The sequence below is a fragment of the Centroberyx affinis genome, unplaced genomic scaffold (genome assembly GCF_046629955.1).
Source record: "Centroberyx affinis isolate AG114_WGS23_722 - 3 ecotype Tasmania unplaced genomic scaffold, CSIRO-AGI_Caff_v1 ptg002029l_1, whole genome shotgun sequence".
In the NCBI taxonomy this organism is placed as follows: domain Eukaryota; kingdom Metazoa; phylum Chordata; class Actinopteri; order Beryciformes; family Berycidae; genus Centroberyx; species Centroberyx affinis.
Window position 1 is genome coordinate 100,001 of NW_027280366.1, and position 11,177 is coordinate 111,177.

The window sequence follows — 11,177 nt, forward strand, 5'->3', positions numbered from 1 at the left end:
AGCATAACAAAACAGACCTCAAGAAATGATATGGAAATGTTTTACTTAAAGAAGCCCCATCCCTCAATAAAAACTAATCTGTCAGTGTCAGGCTTGATTTAAGGAATCGTTGCCCATCCATTAGGAAGTACAGCTGCCAGGGCAAAATAATATAGAAGCATGTTATTTTCACCCTATCGGCTAGACAACTTTTCATTACAATAACATGAGCCCAGATCATATTTTCCTCTGGAAAAAAAAGCATGGTAATACCATTTGTTTGTTTTACATTTGACTCTCTAAAAGCCACGAGATGACATTAATGGAAGGTGGTATGCAATACAAATGATAGATGCTCCCTTTATCCCTTGCCTGATAGCGTTTGAATAGAGCTGTGTCCTGCTAATTGAAGGGAGGCTTTCAGAGCAGACACCCCGAGGAGAGGGGGGGGGGTGATGTAGCACATCAATGAGGGACAAATGGAGAATATCCTGAAACAGCATTAGAAGACAGGACAGTCATTGAGACGTACTCAGAATGTCTCCGAGTACAGTCATTTCCCACAATAACATTCTGTCACAGACATTATCAGGAGGCGTGTGTGTGCGAGTGCATGTGTGCGTGCTCATGTCTGTCTGTGTGTGTGTGTGTGTGTGTGTGTGTGTGTGCGCACGTGTTTATTTCATGTCCGTTTTTTTTTTTTCGTCTCTGGTCTGGTTCAATCCATCTCTGTGTGTTTTGTTTTGGGGTTTTTTCTGTTATTACACCGCTTCTGTTGTTGTGTTGAGGAAAAACCAATAGACCAAAACCAAGACCAATCCCATGAAAACATAAAAGAAAAGGGGGAAAAAAATACTGTAGTGGGGTTTCTGAAGGCAGTTCTGTATCGTATGGCCCTAGGTTTGTAGATCCTTTAAAATGATGAGAGATTTTATATAAAGAAGCTGTATACATTGTGACCCATTCACGATCACTTTTGAAAGGGCTTTCATTCCTGCCTCATACTGTGGCAGACAGCACACTGAGTGACTGAAATAGGGTAAAGTTGAGTTGAACTACATGTTTAGATGGCCGCCTTCAAAATATTACAAGTTTAATTCTAAATTCCCTACATTATAAGAAAATATAATGATGAAAAACTTATTACATTTGTATTACTTATGTAAAAACTTCAATATGTAGATAAGTTTAGAGGCCCATTTTTTCTAACACTTATGGTTTGACTTTGAAGTTGAATTAAAAACACGATCAGACAGCATTCTCTTCTCCTGGTCTCAGGAGCCCTCCTACTCTGAAATTGTATTCTGTGTCTTAAAGATAAACTTAATGCAAAAAAGGCTGAGGCACTCACTGTACGGCCACCCTCATAGCAAACAATGCAAGGCAAATCCAATTACTGAAGACGGGACAAGTTTCTGAAATATGCATTTCTGCCTTAAGGGTTATCTTTGTGAATATAAAACATCAATTCAACCTTTTAACCTGTAAATGTTGTCAGTCTGAGAATATTTCACGATCACTTTGAGACAGAAGAAAAGGCCATTTTTGTACTGTGTTGAAGATTATTTCTTCTCTTATTTCTGTTTTACTTGTCGATTCTTTTTTTTTTCTCTCTTTTTTTTGTTTTAGTTTTATGGTAATAACCATAATAACCTCATTTGATTTGTCAGGCAGAAAAATTGACAGTGTGGAACAAATATGGAAGGGGTGCTTTGAATTCTGACTCAAGGAAAAGAAAATCCCACTGTTTCTTTCCTTCTTTTGCACCCCACCAACCTGGCAACCTGACACGGCCAATCACAGTGTGAGATGGCCTTTCTCCGCTATAGCCACACCCCCCAACACCAGTCATGGGGCCAAGTTCCCACAGCTGTAAGTTGAACCCATGGTGTCATTTTCTTTTGGATGACGTCATGTGGTGGGACTGTGACTGCGTTGCATGACGTGGCGTTGATTGGTATCTCTCTATATAAGCTCTATCTCTATACTCTGCCCTCCTTATATATATATATATATTGTATATTGGCAGTTTGTGGAGTGCAGTAAACCAATGCCTTTCTTAGCTGGTACCTGTTGTACGTAATGTAACTCTGACGTGCTGACTGGTTGGTTGATCATGATTGGAAGTGGCCTTTGACCCTTTGTGCTGTTGTACCGTGTGACCTTGTGATGTTTTACTTTCTCTTGTGTATGGATGTACTGTATTTGCTATTTCTCTATCTATCCACATCCACACCGACGGTGCTTTTGCAGCAACCTATGATTTGTTATTATGAGCGTCTGATTCTTTGCAAAAAAGGACCTTTTTTTCCCCCCGATCGACAGCTGTTTAGTTGAGAGATGGCCAAGATGACCCTATGTTTGTGCAGCCAATTAAATCTCCTCCGTTCACGCAGAGAGCACAGGCAAATGTTGACACTCCACTCCTCCATGGATTCCATCTGCACAGGGAGTACTTCTGCAGGATTGTTTTGTTTGCCTAACATGAGAATCACTTCCCATTTATTTATTTATGAGGGTGCGAACCAATTACACTGTGATAGCAGAGCTGCAGGCAGCGCTGCAGACCCACATGGCCAAAAATCCTCCGCCACACACAGACATACACATATATGTACAGGCAACACACCGAAATAGAAGGAAAAACAAATACCTGGGATGGGTATTTATTGTTGTCTGTTTTTGTTGTTTTATCGTATTTTTTCCCCAGTATGATTATGCCGCCGAATAAACTAGCTCTCATGTTCTCGCTGCTTGTATGCGAGATAGTTGTCGCTTGGGCTGCAAAAAAGAAAAGGCAGCAAACAGAATCACAGTGAAAAAGGTCCTTTCTTTGCAAGCAAAACTTTGCTTCTATCCCTCCAGGCAAAATCCCTGATAGGACTTAGTCATTTTCATCGAACTTGTTTTGCCCTATTCTTTCAGAAGCCCTGCAGGCGGCTCTCCCTCCCCTGGTCTTTCCAATGAACTCAGGGGGGTGTCTAGCCAGGCTAGCCAGGAGGGATAAGGTCTTTCTGGCAACAACTATGGCTCTTAACTGCCGGGTCTCTTTTATGGAGCCATCTAAGTTGGGGGTGGTGGGGGGGGGGGGCACAACGCTGGGACAAAAAGCTACTGGAAAAATGAAAAACACACTTTATTATCTGACAAAGTCGGAGGGCAAAATAGTTACGATGTTTTCAAAGAAGCTGTTTACTTGGAAAAGATCCATTTTAAAGCCACTGTGCGTTTCTTCTGTTCTGCGGTAGATGTACACTGAGAATCGCTGGTGTTTCGTAAAAGAGGACATCTGTAATCAGGACTGTTAGTGCAAAGGTTTATATCGCTAATGGTTGGGCTCGCTTCGGCACACATAGGAAATAAGTCAGAATCTCGACTCCCACATCTAAAAAGCGGATCTATTATGAAATGGTAACAAGCTCATTTGCAAGAATGGAAAGGTAGAACAAAGAGCGTCTGGGCGTGTGTTCCTGTCACAAAGTCAGACCCTTTTATGTTCACTCCCAGAGAGTGATTAGCTGTGATTTGGTAGCCTTTCTTCACCCACATCATAGCTTGCTACGTATTAAGGATGATTGGCCACAAACTAGATCCTTTATAACCACAGCTAAACACCACGGACACATTTACAAATTGCAGTCAAGTCAATACAAAGGCAGGGAAGACACTAGTTCTGTGTTTCATGGGATCCTAATTAGCGGCCATTTCTTGAAATGTGTACATCTATTCTTGGAGTTTTGATACTGCACAGCCCCATAATCGTTTACACCCGTCATTTTTCTGTTATAATCATAATACTATTTTAACACACACACGTTTGTCTTGTTGTCTTTATTTTCCCTGATTGTTCTTATGGTTTTGTTTGCCATGAATTAACAGTGAGAGGAATGACAGCAACATCTCTGGCAACATTCAGCTGTACTCATTTTTTTTTTTTTTTTCCCAGGCAGGGAGATGCAGTCGTTTTAAATTAGGCCTTCCTTGGATTAGTGCTGTCACAGTGTAGATGTCTGTTCCATATGGTTAAAACACAAATCTCCCACCCCACCTCTAGCCCACTTATTTCTGGTTTTGATTGACACACTCCTCTTTTTTTTCCTCCCCGTCTGTTTCTCATGCTGTTGGCTGTGCCTGTCAGTCTGTGTGATAACCAGGAGCCAGCAACCCTGAGCATGTCTGCCGCAGCCTCACTGAATCTGCTCTCCTTATTCTCCTCTCTCCCTCTCTCTCTCCCTCTCTCCCTCTCTCTCTCTCGTCACAGGATGAAGGGCCACAACACCTTATTTCCACAAGTGCAGTAAAAGTACAAAGACTTCTTGCTCTGCTACATATCATGAAGGAAGGGTGGTCCCTTGATCCTGCTGGAAACTCGCTGAAAGATTGGGTGACTGAGAGAAGGATCCCAGAGTTGTTGTTTTTTTTTCTTTCTCTATTTCTTTCTTCGCAAATGCCTCTTTTTTCCCTGTTTTGCTTTGGCGTCTGTGGAAGAAGAATTTTTTGCAGAGACCAACTTTTTGCTGCTGTTTTTTAGACATGATGGAAAAAAAAAACCTTTATAGACTCATTATGCTCAAAGCATGCATACTGACACAGGATATAGATAAACACACACATACACACGGATAACAAACCAAACATACATATTTAAAGATGCTACACCTAAAAATGAAAAAAAAAAAAAAAAAAAAAAATCTTAAACATTCTACTTTGTACATGTATAAATACGTGCAAATGCCAACTCAAATACTGACGCAAACACATGCGCGTGCACATGCACACAAACCCACACACACACACCTACACACACACACACCAGCCTGCTGCCATTTTGGTTTTTGTGCCTACACAGGTGTTGTGCTCTGTGACAGGGCAAGCTCTGGATAGAAGACGAAAGAGAAGAGAAGAAGAGGAGGAGAGAAGAGGAGAATCCAGGATAATTTACATGCATCATTCCTTAGGAAATAGGGACCAAAGGACTAAACGCTTTTTAAAAGAATATAAATATATAAATATATAAATATATATTTAAAAACTCTTACCTTGTAGCTGCAAGTATTACAATTTACTCGTAGTCAAAAAAAATCATTAAATCAATATCCAGTGGCCTACTGTAAGTAAGAATAAAAGAAAATGGAAATAATGTATAAATTAAAAAAATAAAAAAAGACAAGGAATCGTAGTATAGGGGCTGATCCTTTGGTCTGGTTGCTGATTTAGCACCAGGTTGTAGAATAGTAAAAGTAGACTAGAAAAAAAAAAAGTAGATTTGCTAATTTTTGCTGTTGTTTTTAAAAAAAAAAAATACTTGAAGTTGTAACGAAAAAGGGGGAAATGGAAAAAAAAGAAACATTCATCTGCCCCTGTACGCAGTGAGTCTCTTTCTCTTGGATGTTAAGGTATCGGCCACTGGATATCTCGCTCATCATGATGTACAAGTCACCGCACTCTCTGACAGCTATAGACAGACTGTTCTGGAAGAAGAAGAAAAAAAAAAAGAACGACAAGACAAAAAGAGACTGAACTTACTAGTGTCTGTGCTGGACAGGGTGCAGATATGTGAGGCTTCCCACTAGCCTTTGTGTTCAAGCGACAATCCACTGTAAAGACCAAGTGAAACGGACATGGGGTGTCTTTTTTTTTTTTTCTTGACCTTTTGTATTACAACACAGAGGGTGAATTATGAAACGTAACTACAAACTTTTAAGGGGAGATGATTCTACCAAGGGAGGTGGACAAATGGACAGTATCAGGGTGAGAACAGAGGGGGAGGAGGAGTAAGGCGATAGCTACTGAAACTGCCAGCAGAATGAACTCAGTATAAAAATTAATTGCCCCTCATGGTGTCGTAAGTCCCTAAAAAACAAAGTATTCCCATTTAAAATAACCAGGGCTTATACAAGCAAGATACCAAGGATATCTGTGTCCACTGAAGCTGTTGCAAAACTCCTGATTGAGAAGGATTGCCTCTTGTCTCCCAGCAGATACAAACAAATGTTGCTCTGAAGACCAACTCGATTTACTATATTGATGGCAAAGGAGTGCAGGCTTTTAGAGCTCATTAAGCTTTGTCATATATAATGTAAATTCCACTCTTAACATGTTCCCTGACCTGCTTTCTTCATATATTATACAAAGAGCCTATGGAAAAACCTACCGCTTGAACAGACTATATCTAAATTACATTGAACAGTCACTCTTAACCATCCCTCAGCTTGCCTATAGCCTCTCTGACACTGACGCCAAGCAGGACATGGTAAAGCACTCTGAAATTGTCAGGTCTTGATTTAGAGGCCTGAAGCCCTTATTTTGAACATTTTAAAGCTCTGGATGCAGGCCCCTCCATAAAAGCAGATCAATATGTTTGGAATGAGTCTAGAGGGAGGAGTGATGGTGTTTCAATCACTCTGAACACTTCCCAAATTCCTCTGTTGAACACCAGCTCACATCCATACACCAGCCCCTTCGAGCACTGACAGCTGGCAATAGCAGGCAAGGCTAGGCTAGAGCGAGCGAGGGAGGCGCGGGAGGAGAGTGGAAGTCAACAACCACAAGCATGACATCCGTGACCCCCCCCCACGCCAGCATTTCCAACCTCACCTCGATCCTTTAAACTGATGCTTCTAGGATGATGCCCAAGGACCAAATCCATACAATCAGAAGCTGCGGCCAAGCTCCTGATGCCAAACACCATGTATCTGTGCTTTCTGCTTTTTGGAGAATGGGATTGAAGGGTTGATAAGGGAATCGCTTGGCATCTATTAGGTTCCTGCTGCCCTCCATCCAGCCTGCTCCTGCTTACCTCTGGGACTCTATCACTCTCTGTCTGTCCCTCTTTTTCTTTCTTTCTCTCTCTCTCTTTCACTCTCTCTCTTTATGTCTAGAGAGAGGAGCAGACCAGACCAATTCCAAAGCGCTGCAGCAAGGACTGATAACACCTGCCAGCATCCCACCATCTAAAGTGACATTCATCCTTGGTTCCAGCCGCTTCACTATACTGCCATTCTTTGTCCTTTGAGTGAGCGCAAGGTCTTGATTTGCGTCCTCGCTATGCATTTCCTCTCTCTCTCTCTCACACCTGTCCTAAGAGCGGCCCAAGCTCTGCTCGGCAATGCCTTCCAAACCTCGGCCCAACTGTTCAGCGGCTCTCCCCTCGGAACAACGCTTCTAATGTCTGAGCTCCCTACCCTTCAATTATCTCCTGCACCGTATTAGACATGCTATTTCACCTTTCCCTCTAATCACACTGTAATCACCAGCCTCTATACATTAGCAGCAACCAAGTGAAAAATCACCAGGATAATCACTTGGACCAAATTACGGGCGAGATGGTCCCCTGCATGCACACGGATGACAGAAGGAAGATTAGAGAGAATTATGTTTGTGCCTACTCCCTGGCAAGGCTGATGACAGCTGACCTGGCACCAATAATACAGACGAATTTATGGAAGAGGGGATGGAGGATGTGGGAAAAAGCCCTCCATATCATAGCTGGGTGTTAGTATTGGGTAGTAGACTGACATGGACAAGGATTATTGTGAGAGCAAGGTGGGCAGTAAAATGTTTGAAACCTTTCTTTTAGCACAAAGCATTGTAACAATGGCAGGTAAAAATTGGGTTGAAACCAACAATTCAGCTGGAAATCCTCAATTGTTTAGAAGCAGCTGCTGTGAGGCCTGTGTTATTGTGCTTCTGCTTTCAGCACGTAATTGTGTCTCAACTATCTCTGCAGAGGCCGCCATTTCCTACAAAATAACCCGCTCTACAATTCTTTCTCTCTTCTTCCTGCTTGAATACCCATCGGGACGCCTGGAAAGCACAGTATTGTTCGACGCTGAAAGAGTATTGGTGAAGCGCAGTAGTTCTTCAGATTCAAAATGATGCCCATCAAAACACGGCAAGCATCGGATTTGGCGTCTTTTAAATTGCCTTCAGATACATGTTAGGACAAACCGAGCCTTCCTTCCTCAGCTCTTGATCGGACTTTAGGCGGAACATGCAGGAAGCTCCATGAATTCGTGTGAAGTAGGTCAAGGCAAGGCCATGTTCTCTGCAATCCATCTGTGCTCAGTATTCATGTGATGCTGAATTAATCAATGGGAAATCTAATGTTCCATGAGCAATGAAATCTCCTATGCTTGTCTCTGCCGTCTTGAAAGTACCTCCTGCAAGTCTGGCTCTGTGAGGCTGAACATGAACCTTGCATCCTTGCTCCACTGGTCTTGTCTATCTGATGGCTTCTATACTAGACATGCTGTACTAGTTCCCACTGCAAAAGAGTCCACTTAATGGCAGGTTGAGTCCCCGGTGAGCCAGAGCCCAGCCTAGCCTAGCATTCTGCTGTGTGCTTGGCTAACAGTGCAATGTTCATCTAGCATCTCTACTATGCCAGGGCTAAATTAGGCAATGTGAAATCAGCACATCAACACTTTTAACAAGGGTGCTCTTATTGCTCTTACACCCTAGGGAGGGTGTTACTGAAGTGACATGCAGTAAAAACAGAAATAGCTGCGAAACTGGCTCCGGAAAGACTGAAATGAGAAATGAGTTTGTGTTCAGTCTGGTCTGTCCAGGCCATGTTTCACCTCTAGGAGCCATGACAAATGACAAGTCAACAGGCACTCACCCAGCTTTTGCCACAGTGCTAACTGAAATTTGCCCTCTCATGGTCCAAAGAGGAAAATTAACTTGACATTTTTGCCTTAAGTAATTAGTATGAATCTAATTAATTAACTGTTTGGAAAATAACAGACAGAACATCATATTTAACAAACATCCAAGACTAAACTCTCAAAGACACGTCAAAAAGTATGTCCAAACCCCCAGAAGCATATCTCTTGTGTCAGTGTCACTTTCTACACAGAGTCAGAGTTGTTGCCTGGTTCCTATAGCTTGAATTCTCTGTGGTCACGCTGCCTTTATTTAGCATTCCACAAGGTCAATCCTCTGGAGGGGCAAGTATCCTTGGAGGGTCCCAGCCAATGGCAGGGGCGAGCAAAGAGCTGCTAGAGCATGTCTATGAGTCTCCAACCCCCTGGGTGCAGAACACTCACCCTAAAATAGCAGTGATTGTCAAGGAAAGGAAGTGAAATGTAATTGACTGAAAGTGGAGAGATAATTAAAGGAACCTGTTGGACAGGAGGGAAGAAATTAATGCCTCTCATTTAATAGCTGCTTTGGGAAAGAGCTTTTCCGTCATCTCACTTTAGTGCAGAAAGGGTTTTGCTGTGGAAATGGGATTTTGTATGGGAAGGAAGGTAGGTAGAGGTGGAAATAGGTTGGGGTGGAGGTGGGGGGGCGGCTGTGTGCTAAACTGAAACTCCACAAAATCACTCCCGATACTCAGGGCATCAGGCGCTATGATGTCATGATTAGTGGAGAGGTTCAGAGCCTTGCCTTACCCCTGATCCTGTAGGAGGCTGAGCAGAATCACAAAGAAGCGGTCAGTGGGAGCTGTAGGATCACATCCCGTCACGGGGAGTGCTGAGCCAGCAGAAGGGCTGAGAAACCATCTAGAACATTGCTTTGGATTTATCAGGTCATCGTTCAATTTCAAAGTAACAAACACAAAAAAAAGGCTTTGATGCTATCACCCACCACACAATGCACAGTGAATTGCTGGAGGTGTGCGATTATGTTTGACAACACAGCTGAGAGCGATGAAGACAAAGACTTTTTTATTCTCTCATGTATATATAGGACACACAAACAGAGGCAGGTTGTATGAACTGTACAGCAGCTTGTCTTGAGAAGCCCGACTCTGTGGGACAATGATGTCACTATAAAATGTATCCACAGCAGTGCAGGGATCTATGGGAGAGTTTTAGTCATTTTAAGCCACTTACGTTTGGGTACTGAACATGCATCCTACAACCCTAAGCATCGGACCAAGGCTTAGAGAGAATTTGACTTAGTGTCAAATCTAAACCACGGCCCCGAAGCGATCCGTTAATTAAGATTCTGTTTACACTGACACGTCATGATTTTTCTGACAGTAGAAAGATTGCCTGTGCAGTAATTGGATTAGTCCGATTGGAGCTGATGAACAGAGTATATGACAGCGACAGTAGTGCTCATCCATCTGCAAGCTTACCGCTCGCCACTGGGACAGGGCAAAAAGCGTCAGTCACCACCACACAATTCTTTGGCAGTGAAAGGAGCAGAAGGTTTGCTAGTTTGGGGCTTAGAACATTTGAAAAAGTTTAATTCCAAAATGATATATCCACCATTTTAACAAGTCGACTGCTACTCTTACAAAATGATCACCGGCACGAAAGTGAAAACTCATTGTGGAATATTACCGAAGTTACTCACTATCTCAAGACCTTTGTCTCCAGTCTTGAAGGAGATAGGATCATCTGTATTTTTGAAATTTGACATCACAGTTTGTTCTCAACAAGGATATGAAGCGTTTTGGAATCAAACATTTCATACATACATGTGGTCCAACTACAGGTGCGTGGTTAGGCAGAGATCGGACGAAGGGGACGGATGCGAGGGAACTGATCTTACCAAGCCAAGACTACCCAGCAGAACCCCCTGCCTGCCTGACCCAATCTGCCTCTGCTCTCCTGAATACACAGCTGCGTTACTCCTGTACATATAATATAGCTTATTTTTCAATTCTGTTGAGCCTTCTTTATAGACCGTACAATAGATCATGTTCAAACGATTAAAAAAAAATGAAATGAATAGTTAATATATTTCAGTGACTCTAAGAGAAGGAACCTATGAAATAATTTATCAAAACCAGAAGATAAAAATGATTTTATTTCTTGTATATTGAAGCGCTGATGTTCAAAATGGGATTTTATATTCATGTTGGTAAATGGTTCTTTATTTTTTCTCTTATGTTTTCTTTCTTATTATCGGCTGAAGCTGGGATAGACCCATTGTCATGAGGTTTATTCTGATATGCTTTGATGATATATAAACTGACAAATCTTTTTTTTTCTTTTTTTTTTGCTGCACAATCCCTGTAAAAATCCCCTGCGAATGGGCAAGTTCAAAGAGATTTTGCTCACAGAAAGCTCTTACATCAATACAAGAATTAAGAAACTGCACTGTAAAAGGATGATTAATGGTACCGGTCATGTGGATTCAGAGAAATGAGTCCATTGCACAACTGAGTTCAAATGAATCAGCATTGCATGTTCAAAAGAATCTCATTGGAGGCCTTTTGTTCTTTTGAGAAAGACACA